Here is an 11,920-nt window from a genome sequence, read left to right as displayed (position 1 = left end):
GAATTGGAAACGAGCCGAACAAAAGATTGCGGGCAAGGCGCGACATTCTTTTGGGTGTGGTCGATGGCAGTTGGCAGTTGGCAGCTGGGAGGCGGCAGGAGGCGGGAGGCTGCACAAATATTGCGCATACGCCGCGTGCATCGATGCAGCAAACAAATCAGCAAATGCCCACAGCTCGGCTGGCAGTCACTTAAGATCTCTGTGGTTCAGTGGCTCAGTGGTTTAGTGGTGCCGCGGTGCCGTGGTGCAGTGGTGCAGTGTGGTGCACTGGTTCTGTGTCAGCAGGGCTTGCCGTCTTGCCCACTAACTGCTTAGCTTGGCTCACTTAATTCTTGCATAATTTGCATGCCCATGCAATGGCTACAGCCGGAGTCCACATCGAGCTGTTTATTATAATCATCCTCTCATTGATTTCAGTCGACTTTAACGGGCCTTAATGAGCAGCCCTGCAGGTACAACAGATAATTTGCGAGCCATTACGTTGCCAACGGCCTAAAAGAAAAAGAAAAAAGAAAAAAAAAAAAAAAACATTTTACGCACACGAATCGAGTGTGTAATCCAACATTTACATTTCCTTCTGAGGCGACTATTGGGTTTATTATTGGATTTTATGCTTTTGAGCTCTAAACTCTCTTTTTGAGAAATATTGCCAGAGGATTGCAATAAATACCCAACGCTAATGGAATGATAGAGCTAGTTAATATTTTCCATCAAAAATGCTCAAGCTCCTTCATTAATTCATATTGTGATCTGTTTGCATTTACTTATCGGATCAGTTTTTGTTAGTAATACTTATTTGATTTTCTATATTATTGAATATATTGCATAATTGCCTCGAGTAGAAAGCCGAGAGCAGTAAAATGAATCATTTGGCAAGCATCTCAGCTTTATGCTGCTCGTCTTCTATTTTTTGTGAAGGTTACTTTACTTTTATTTAGATATAATATAGTTCATAATATTTTGGTGGTTGTTGACAGCAAATATTTGTCAGATACAAATACTTTTGATGGCTGTTGAACGCACTCATGAACCTTTTCAATATGGGAATTCAGCTAATAATGAAGAAGAACCAGAAATTATTATACGAAGCTAGAAGAAATTTAGATTAATTAGAACAAAGAGCTAAATCAGTTCGATAGGCTATCTGTCCGTTCGGCAGTTTGTCCATTCGTTTGCCCTAGAGCTATATAGTGTGATTTTATAATTTTCTGCTCTATCCCATTCCATTGCCTTATTATCGATTAAAATCGATTACCTAATTTAGCTTTATAATACCAAAAAAACCTCTATAGCTTCGACTGCTGAAATAGTATAAGATAGTTCACATTCTTAAATAGAATAAAAAAAAAAAAAGGATTTCAAATTGTAGATTTTTTAAGGAAATGCAAAAGTCAATAAAAAAGTTCATGCAGCTCGAACGGACTTAGGGTATCACCTAGTCGTGCACTCTCGACTGGACCACTCCCACTTGATTTCATCTGAAATGATGGCTAAAAAACGTTTTGTAAACAAGTTGAGCTTTCGCCAAGAGAGCCAAATTGATGTTAATTGGGTTTACTAGGAATAATCTTGAATGATGTTATTCATGGAAGTATTTCCCCAAGCCCCAATTGTAGCTTCGAAATGGGCTCTATTAATGCAAAATATATTTTGAGCTGTATAAGTCTCGATTGCTAATGCTTAGTGCTTAATGCCTCCCTTCTACACGGGTCGCAAACTGGAACCTGGCAACTTTGGGAAGTACAATCGAAACCTGTAGGACCACCCCACCCGACCCCGCTCTCTCATATAATATCTTTTAAAATTTGCAGCTAATGTAAATATGCAATTTGCGAGATATTGAAGATCGCAGCTGAGACTCGACTCGGAACCGGCACAGCAAGATTTCAAATGCTAAAGCCAATTAATTGTAAGATCAATAATACCGCCAACGAGCCGCAATAAAAGACTTGTACGGATAGGCAAACAATTAACTCAATTCAACTCTGTCGTACAGCCCGAATTTGATGAGTACTTCCATTCAGAATAGCTCGGTCTCTCTATGGGCGACCTTCTCGGGAGTAAATAGCTAATGCCACACGCCAACAACTAGACAGCAGCAACAACAACAACAACAACAACAGCAATAGCAACAACAACATCAAATTGACGTAGCTCTTTCTAAGCACACAATTCAACAGCAACAAGTTGGCAAATATTTTTTTCATTATTTACATATAATATTTGTTATTTGCGCAACGTTTCATCGTTAGCCGTTTCGTCGTGGCGGCGCTCCGACGTCGTCGTTCCGTTGCTCAGTTTTCCCTTAGTTGGCCCGCACAATGGCGGGAAAATTAGCACAGGTGCTTCAAAAGGCGAGTTGTAGCCGTATAAAATGTGTATTAAACGGTAAGTACATGAAAAATATAAATACAAATATTTTTGCAACAAATTAAACAGAAGATGTTGAGGCCACACGGCTCACCCTCTCGCACACCGCCCACCAGTCATCACTTTCCCTCCCTCCATCCCCCTGCTCCGCACACTCTCCCGAAAGCCAAACTAATAACAAGTAAGAACGTTGCAATCGGGCTTCATCGACTGCAGAATGCTCATTCGCGGCCCTAATTTCCGATATGCCACGCCCCCAAATGGGTATACATATTGTGCAAATCAATAGAGAATATCAAATGATAGTCTCTAGCTCTTAAGCTGTTGAATATATAGTTTTATCTGATTTGCCACGTAGACGTATCCGCCGTATCTAAATGATTTTGAGCTGTCAGCCTGAGTATATATTCCAAATTACAACTCTCTGGCACTTCAACTACCTTGGATTCTGAAAATGCATTTTCTTCTTTGCCACGCCCCTAGTGGGCCGATAGAGTCACTCTTGATACTTTATTTTCGAAATTAATTCAGACAGGCGGAACGGACAGCAATACGGACATGGCACAAAACCAATATACTCATTTCACTTTCGTGAAAGGAGTATAACAATCCGCAATATTCACTTAATTATTTGCGCGCTTTGTTCAAATTGTTGTATTCTATTCCGATACCCAGCAGCCCAGTCACGACAACAGGCATATTGTTTAAGCGCCTTTTCATTGGGCTGGTACTTACAGCGGTGCCTAATGATAGTATGTGGTCTTAAGTACCAGCTTTATCTCAGCAGGAACTTTGAGTTAATTAGCCTTTGATTATACATTTGGGCTAATAACAATCAGAGGCAGCCTTCGCCAAGTGTCGAACCGATGATTTCGGGCTGCGATCCTGGTTCGCATGCACAGTCGTCGTGCGAGGTCTAAATGAGTTGAGATATGAGCTCTCATGAATAATTAATAATTACAGTAATAGTTCTAGTAGCAATAATAACTGCACTAGTTGTAATGGTAGATATACGAATAAATAATTAACAAATAAAAAAAAAACGGTTTAAATAACAAATTAAATATTTAAATAAATGCCTAAATAAATAAATAGAATATAATATTTAAAAAAATGATATTAGATATGTAAATAAACAAATTATTAATAAAAATGTCATAAATTATGTAAATAAATAAAACAAAAAAAAATATAACAAAAAATATGTAATGATTTATTTTATTTTTATTTTTTTTTTTTTAATTTTCCTATAATAATTTCAGAACAATAAAGTTTTATAAAATATTAATTAAAATAATAAATTTTGAGTTTATGCATCTATTATTTTTAAATATATAAATAAATAAATCAAATGAAAATCATAATAAAATTAAATAATAAATTAGTAATATTTTATTTCTTTTTTTTTTTTTAATTTACCTATAAAAAATGTTATTAATAAAAAAATAATACATTTTGAGTAATATGTAAATCTAACATTTTTTTGTGGCTAAAGTATTTTAAATTTATGAATAATATAGTAATATAACGACTGACAATAATACAAATAATTAAGCTAATGTATAAAATAATGATTCAGAAAAAAAATCAGAGCTTTTTTTCATATTTGTTTGTTTCCTCTTTTTATGTACCTGACGTAGGGTCTAGCAGGTCGTTCCTCTGTATGATGACCGAAACCCTGATCTTCTCAGACTGCCTCCCACCTTAGAAACAGGACCTATCCCGCATTAGGCGTTAAGGTTGCGGAGCATTGCCATCTTTATTCCTGCATCCAGGACATGCCTCTTCCGCCGTAGAACCGGCCGATGTCAATATTCTATTCATGCATTGTTATTTTGATCCTCTGTTAAGCACGGTAAAGTCAATAAAACCTACATAAATAAATTAAACATAATAATTATAGTCACAAATTTAGTTAAGAAGAAACTAATTTCGTTGGTTCCGAATAGTTCGATATAAAACATATTCTGTTTAGATTTGTGTAATGTAGGTATACTCAAATTTATATTTATTTTAGAATAGAAGCATATATTGTTGAATAATTGTTGTTACTATTATTATGAATAATAATTCGATTCACTGAATATATATTGCTATTTAAAATTCAACAATTATTTTTGTACAAAACTTAGTTTTAATATCTACTAAAGTTTTTTTTTCTAAAAACTCCTGCGATTTCCATTCCACTTTGCAGCATTTTGCCAAACGAGTTTCTTTGTGTAATACCAACTCTTTGCTAGTAAAAAATTAATGTTTCTAATATATTTAAATAGTATAGAATATATAAAATAAATAATATATATATTGAATTTTCAACCAGATTAACGGCATTTTAAAACTCTCCAGAAATTTGGAATGACATAAAGACGATTATTTTCTTTAAATTAGCTGAAATGCTGCTTAAGTATCAAATTTATTTAGCAATCTGCCCTTATGTGGATTAAAGCGAAACACAAGAAAAAAAAAAAAAGAAATTATTGTTAAATTTCAAATTAATTGGAGTATTTTGCGATATCTCGAGAATGATATTTGTGAACATAAGAAACATTTTACATCTCGATTCGGTTTGGAATAAATCTCGCGAGATTTAGCTTAACGGCGCATTCGAACAAAAGAAATGCAAACATCACTTAAGCAGAGAGAGAAAGAGGGAAAAAGAGAGAGAAAGAGGGAGAGAGAGAAAATCCTCGAGAACAGAGAAATCTGTGTTTGGTTAGGGTATCTAAGTGAACGAATATGGTTGTTTTGAATGCGAGTTTTTATTGCTCGATCAGTTTGCACTTATTGTAAATTGCAATTAACAGCATTTTGCAATAGGAAGCGCTAAGGCATTGCGTCTACTGTGAGAAACGCTCCTCTAATTGATAAATTCTACATTTGATTATGAGTGCCAATTGTGTGTTCATCCGCCCAGGTAAATTTCGCCAGACTCCGGCTCAAGCTCAAGCTCAAGCTCAAACTCGAGCTAGACTTTGCATAGCCTTCCTAGTCGACGTCATCGGCGTGGATTTGCCCCTCGAGACGAGAGCATTTTGTTTATTGCTTTTATTATTATGATTATTTGTTGTTGTTGTGCTGTTGTTGTTATTGTTCCCATTGTGGTTGTTGTTATGTTTTTCTTGTTTTGTTTGTTTGCTCTGCCCGCCAGTTGGCTGCTTGCATGTTTCAATTAATATCACATTGTATTCGTGCTCTATTAGAGGGCATTAGCGCTGACACGCTAAGTGCTCGAGATGTGAGCTGCCAATCCATATCCATATCCCCATCCACATCGAGATCCATATCCATATCCATATCGATACCAACCATATCAACAAATTCACATTCAAGCGCTTCATTCAGAGCGACACAATATCGATGCCATTAGCAGCTGAGCCGGGCGGAATTCTTTAATTATCGTTAATCAATGGAAAGTCGCAGTCTCGTCCAAAAACTTGGGCTTTTGTGCCAATTGCGAAAGGCCTTAGCCGCGGGCATCAGCTCGCTCATCGAACCTGGGAGGCCTGTCCCACACAGTCCAAACGAGTTCCAATAGATCACACACACACACACACACACACACATCATATATCATAGCATATCATATAATATCTGTAAATGCTGTCGCCGTGACACATACCAATTCATCAAACTGCCCGCCCAAAATAAACAGAAAAAAAAAAAAAAAGAAATAAATAAGAAAACGTTTCTTTCGCTAAGTAGCGTGTTTTATGGCACTATAAGCAGTTCACGATCGTTTCGAGATCGCACTGTCAATGGCTTTATGCTCTACAAATTTGGATCTTTCAAATCGAGGGGGGTTTTTTGTTAGCTCAGTCTGTCTCGGAGCAAACACACACACTGCCATCTCTCTCTTTCTCTCTGTTCCTCTCTCTCTCTCTCTCTCTCTCAGTCTGTGTCTACCTCCCCCTCTGCCGTGTGAAGGCCAAGAGAAAACATTGTCTTACCTAGCCCAAAGCTCTGTATTACTATTGACAATATGACGGCAATATGCCTTATTATGTGGCTCCATTTGGGCTCTAATTTATGGCTAAGCAATGGCGCTAGAATCTCTCGATTCTATTTTGAGCTAATTGGCTTAGCTCTGGGGAAGTCAAATACTTCACTTCACTTCACAATTTATTATAATTGTCTCTGTCTGCCGAATATCATTAGATAATAATAATTTATGTATTTGTTCTTTTTATGATTTCGCTTAATTAAGCCAGTTCTTTAGTGAGTCACAATCTATTTAGCAAATATTAAGCAAGAAATGAAAAGTTGGAATCGATCTACGTGTTGATTTATCATAGTGTTGACTGTTTCAACTGAACAAAGCATATTCATATTGCCTGAGGCAGTCTTTCCCTGCTAAATTCACTGAACTAGGGAAATCAAGTTCAAATTGCTATACGGAATTGCTTATAAGTGGAATACAGAGCTGATCCTGTTCTATCACTACAAGATTTTCGATATCATAAATATTCTCATTTTTAATGGATTCATGTTATATACGATGTTTGTCCAAAAAGTATCGCGTATCGTGTCCTTTCAACGACTATCAATTTATTGAAGACCCTCGAATTCTCTTTAAAGTTATCGAAATAAGGTATTGGATATTTTTATACCCTGAACCCATTGAAAATGGGAAATCAGGGTATAATGGTTTTGTGAAAAAGTATGTAACGGGCAGAAGGAGGCGTGGCAGACCCCACAAAGTATATATATTCTTGATCAGCGCGATGAGCTGAGTCGATATAGCCCTGTCCGTCTGTCCGTCCGTCCGTCCGTCCGTCCGTCCGTCCGTCCGTCCGTCCGTATGAGTGCGTCGATCTCAGAAGTTATAAGAGCTAGAAAGCTGAAATTTGGCATGCATACTCGTGTGTACCATACGCAGTACGAGTTTGCTTTATTTTTTCGATAATTCATCCGATAACTTTTTTATCGAGAATAATCGAAAAATCGGCATTGTTTTTTCAGCCTAATTTGAACATTTTTAGACCTGGATTCTTCAAATTTGCGTTGTATATAAAGGTAATCGATACAAAGATTTTGTAATTTACAGATTTTGGATACCACCCCTTTCCCCCCAATTTTAAAAAAACGCATTTCAAGTACTAGAGACTTGTGCTTTGGAATGTACACACATATTCACCATATGAATACGCTCTGAAAGTTTTATTAAGATCCTATGTCTACAAAAGAAATTATTCAACAAATAAATTCTCATAATATTGCCCACACTGCAGCGCAGCCCAAGCGCAGTCGCTGCTTACTGCGCAGTTAGCAGAGCGCAGGCTTATGCGTGCGTGTGAATGCATGTGTATGTACATATATATGTGTGCATAAAAGAAGTGCAGAATGATTAGAATATCAGCTTAGAGGGTTCAGGGTATCTCCTAGTCGAGCAGTCTCGACTGGAGCCTTCTTACTTGTTTGTTTTGTTTTGAATTGTCTCAAATCAAAGTCGAGTCCAAACACATCCAAGCAAAATAGTTGTATATTAAAAATTACCGCCATATACAGGAGGTACATATATGATACCAAAACTCACCAATGCAAAATATTCGCATATAAAATATACTTGAATATGTATCTGAACATCCAATACTTTCAGAGGATTCAAGATTGCCTGAAAGATAATCCGGCTCTTGAAATTCCATACTTGCCAGGACTCGTGCTCCATTCAAGGTAGCAGTACTTCAACTTTATTTATATACTATACTTTAAGAAAATATTAATATCGAGCTCAATGCTAACAAATTATAAGAAGTATTGATCTGGATTGATTTCTGGCAGGAACAAATATTGAAGATTTCAATTTCAGTCGGACTAAGACTAAGTTTACTTAATTTGTAATCCTCTTCAAGTAGAAATATAGCGTATGATAAGGAAGTACACCTGTTGCTACTACTTATAAGGATTAGATTGGCTAATCTAAAATACCCAAATTTTTATTTTGTAGAAAATTTCATGAAAAATTAAATATATTAGGAAGAGTTTGAGAAATTACCGTTTATTGTTTCATAATTATCCCGTAGACTTATGGAGTGCATTTAAAACTGTTACAAAGTGTGTAACCCACATGCGATGCTATTAATATACAATCGAGTCGAGTCGAGCTTAGTCTGTCCGTCCGTCAATCTGATTCTATGCTAATTAGTTTCCGAGTTGTTGAGCTAACATTGTCAGTAGTCTGAGCTCCCCTTTAAGTCGCAGACAGTGCAAAGATTTACATATACTAAGTCCATCAAACTATCACATACATATATGAAATTCCTGATATGATTATCTAATAACATAATAAACAATAATATTGCTCCATTATATTATATTAGCCTCGAGGCATAAGTTCTAGCTATGTGAGATAATATAGAAATCAGCCAGCTCAAATAAAATATATTTTATATATTATATTTACACATATAATTTTATTGCATATTTAAATACATTTGCATGCTTATATATTTCAATAACATTTTATTATTTTCTTTAAAAATAATACCCAAATAAAAACTTTAATTTTTCCTCATAAAAATAAAAATTTTCAAAGTATAATTGATTTTTTTATATATTTATTTTTTAAGTTCATTTATTTATTTATATTGTTTGTTTGCCTTTGTTTTGCCTCTGTTGTTATAGCTGCTGCTCTATGTGCGCATGCAAAGTATTCTGTACATTTTCCTTGAAGCTTAGCATAAAACTATAAAAATTAAAATAAATTAATGCAACAAAATTATGAAAGTACATAATGAAAATAAGATAGAAATATATTTAAAAAAGAAGAAAATGAAAAACGTGCAACAACCGTTGGCAACATACCTCATTCAGTGAGCATAGCTGCCACAGGGCAGAACGCCTCTACCGCACCGCCTCCCCCGGCGCCACGTGTAGTGCGAGCGACACCTTTTCGCTTGCTTGAAAGCGAATAAAAGTTCAATGTTTGAATAAATTAAATGACGGACAGACAGACGGCCGGACAGAACAGACGGACTAACCATAATGATAATAATATGGGTGGAGGTAGCGGCATAGCTATGTAGTCAACGGCAACAGCAACAACAACAGCAACAGCAACAGCAACGGCAACAAATGACAGCAACATGAACAACAAAATGACCATTTTCAATAACACTCACGTAGCATCCGAGTCAATAAATTACAACAACAGCAACATTGAGTCCCATAATTGAAATCACTGTTGCCCAGCACGTACAACAACAACAACAACAATAACAATTATTAACGGGAGCAACAATGCAAACAATCAACAAACAAGGTGCCCAAGTCAGGTAGCCAACTAGCAACGCCCGAACGGACGGAGGACAGCTAAGGCCCAGAGGCCAAAGCCCCAATGGAGCCCAAGCACACAACAACAGCAACAACAACAACAACAACAACTACAACAATGAAAACAACAAAAAACCTGACCCCAACCCAGACCCAGACCCAGTTTTTGGGACCTGCTGGCCGAAGCGAAAAGTGTGTGAAGGCCAAGGACGCGATCCAGTCGGCTGAACAGGCTGAGGCAACTCTTGCTAACCCAACAAGAGAGACAATTTAAATGGTAATACCAATAACTATACGAGTAATTACAATTTTTATAATTTTTACCTTTTCTTTAGCAAGCGCTACTTACAAAGGAAATTACAATGCAAGAGATTCCGATCTTCGATTCCCAACCAAATCAAGTAGAGCTTATTTACTGTTTATTGTGTCGAATGGGGGCAAAAGGATGGCATTGAGAATCGTATGTAAGGCTGAAGCCGATATATATACTATATAATATAGCATTATATATTAAGTCCAAATCTAATATATCCCAGAGCTACGTTAAAAGGGTTAATGCTAGGTAGGGTGGTCCTATAAATAGGATTCGAAATGTCTATCAAGATCGCAAGTTGAATAGTTCAGAAAACAAATTCAAGCTCTTGATTATCCTGCCCACTTTTTGTACATCGTATCCTTTGAAAAACAATGTTTTATATATGTACATATATATTAAGGAACAATTCTGAAGAAACGGTTCAAGTCCGGAAATCTACTTTTACTTAACATTCATTTAACATTTTGCATTAAGATTAAAGCGAATTTGCAAGACAATTTTAACAAATAAAATAAAGAAACGTGCTTGAAAACCAGGTTCATGAACCGAACCAAATAGCAAGCGAATCACTGACTATTTACCTTGTCAACAAGGTAAAGGAGAAACATCTCTAGCAGTGGGCTATGCCTGACAGCGAGATGCCCTGCAGCGAACATAGAAATCAAGGATTAAATATGGGAGCTACAAGAACTAGTGTTTATGAGGAATAAATTTAAATGTTATGGAATCTTTCCTCTATATCTATCATTATTAAATGTATTGACTAAAATGATCAGGACTAGATGAACCTGGATATGGATGATACTGAGGAATGTATATAGAATCGACTACAGTAAAATATGATACCCTGAGATGTGTGTACTACAGTGAACTATGCTATTCTTATCTAATATTCCCGCACAACTTGTCTATATTCTTTTATATATCTTTTGTATATCCCCATACTCCATGGTCGTAAATTCCTCAATCCAGCATTATATACTTCATGGTTTCAACTGCTACATACCTTTGCTTAAGCACAGTAAGCCCGTTTCTAGTGGCTACAGGGCATACGAGCGTATTCAAACTTCATGAATGATCAATAAGAATGCGTGTATTTTAGTATTTGTCAATTCGAAATGATGAGAAACACGTGCTTTAGTTATTAACGCACCTGCCACGAAACTCGATGCCAACGATGGATATATCATAGTCGGCGATCGTAAACAATTTCACGGCGGATTGAACAAATCAACGCAGTGACTCGCATTGCACAACAATAAACAGTAATTATTGATTAAACAAATAACAATGCCGCTATACAAATCAATTGTTTATGCAGTCGAATTCATTAATTCGCCACCGCAAAAGCTGTACGAACTTCTTGAGTGTTAAAGCTGGGAGCTTAAAAATTCGATAATTGTATATCTGTTGACCTCCTCTATCGATGACATAATTATATCACCCCGTTAGGAACGTAGCATATGAAAAAATTCCCTAGGAAAAAACCCGTGGATCTCCACAGAGGATCAGCTTAGATACTGTATACTCCTTCTCTGTCTTCGACTCCTACTCCAGCTCCTTCTCCTTCTTCTTCTTCTCCGGATCCTTTTCCGGCTCCTTCTCCAGCTCCTTCTCCAGCTCTTCCTCCCTCTTCTTCTCCGGTTTCTTCTCCAGTCTCTTCTCCGGCTCCTTCTCCGACTCCTACTCCAGCTTCTTCTCCTTCTCCGGATCCTTCTCCGGCTACTTCTCCAGCTCTTCCTCCCTCTTCTTCTCCGGTTTCTTCTCCAGCCTCTTCTCCGGCTCCTTCTCTGACTCCTACTCCAGCTTCTTCTCCTTCTTCTTCTCCGGATCCTTCTCCGGCTCCTTCTCCAGCTCTTCCTGCTTCTTCTTCTCCGGCTCCTTCTCCGACTCCTACTCCGGCTCCAACTCTGGTTCCTCCTTCTCCGTTACCAGAAAAGATTCTACTGTTTTTGGACTTTGTAT

General features: G+C 36.9%; 1 long non-coding RNA gene across 1 annotated transcript; it reads left to right on the top strand.

Moving 5' to 3' along the window:
* On the top strand, positions 1 to 4,454 carry LOC116804522. Its single transcript, XR_004364509.2, has 2 exons — positions 1 to 2,388; positions 4,011 to 4,454. It is a non-coding gene; the product is annotated as an uncharacterized LOC116804522 (long non-coding RNA).
* Positions 4,455 to 11,920: the final 7,466 nt, after the last annotated feature.

This window comes from Drosophila mojavensis, unplaced genomic scaffold (assembly GCF_018153725.1).
Source record: "Drosophila mojavensis isolate 15081-1352.22 unplaced genomic scaffold, ASM1815372v1 contig_136, whole genome shotgun sequence".
In the NCBI taxonomy this organism is placed as follows: Eukaryota; Metazoa; Arthropoda; class Insecta; order Diptera; family Drosophilidae; genus Drosophila; species Drosophila mojavensis.
Note: the sequence above shows the minus strand (reverse complement) of the source record. Positions and strands in the feature narration are given on the sequence as shown.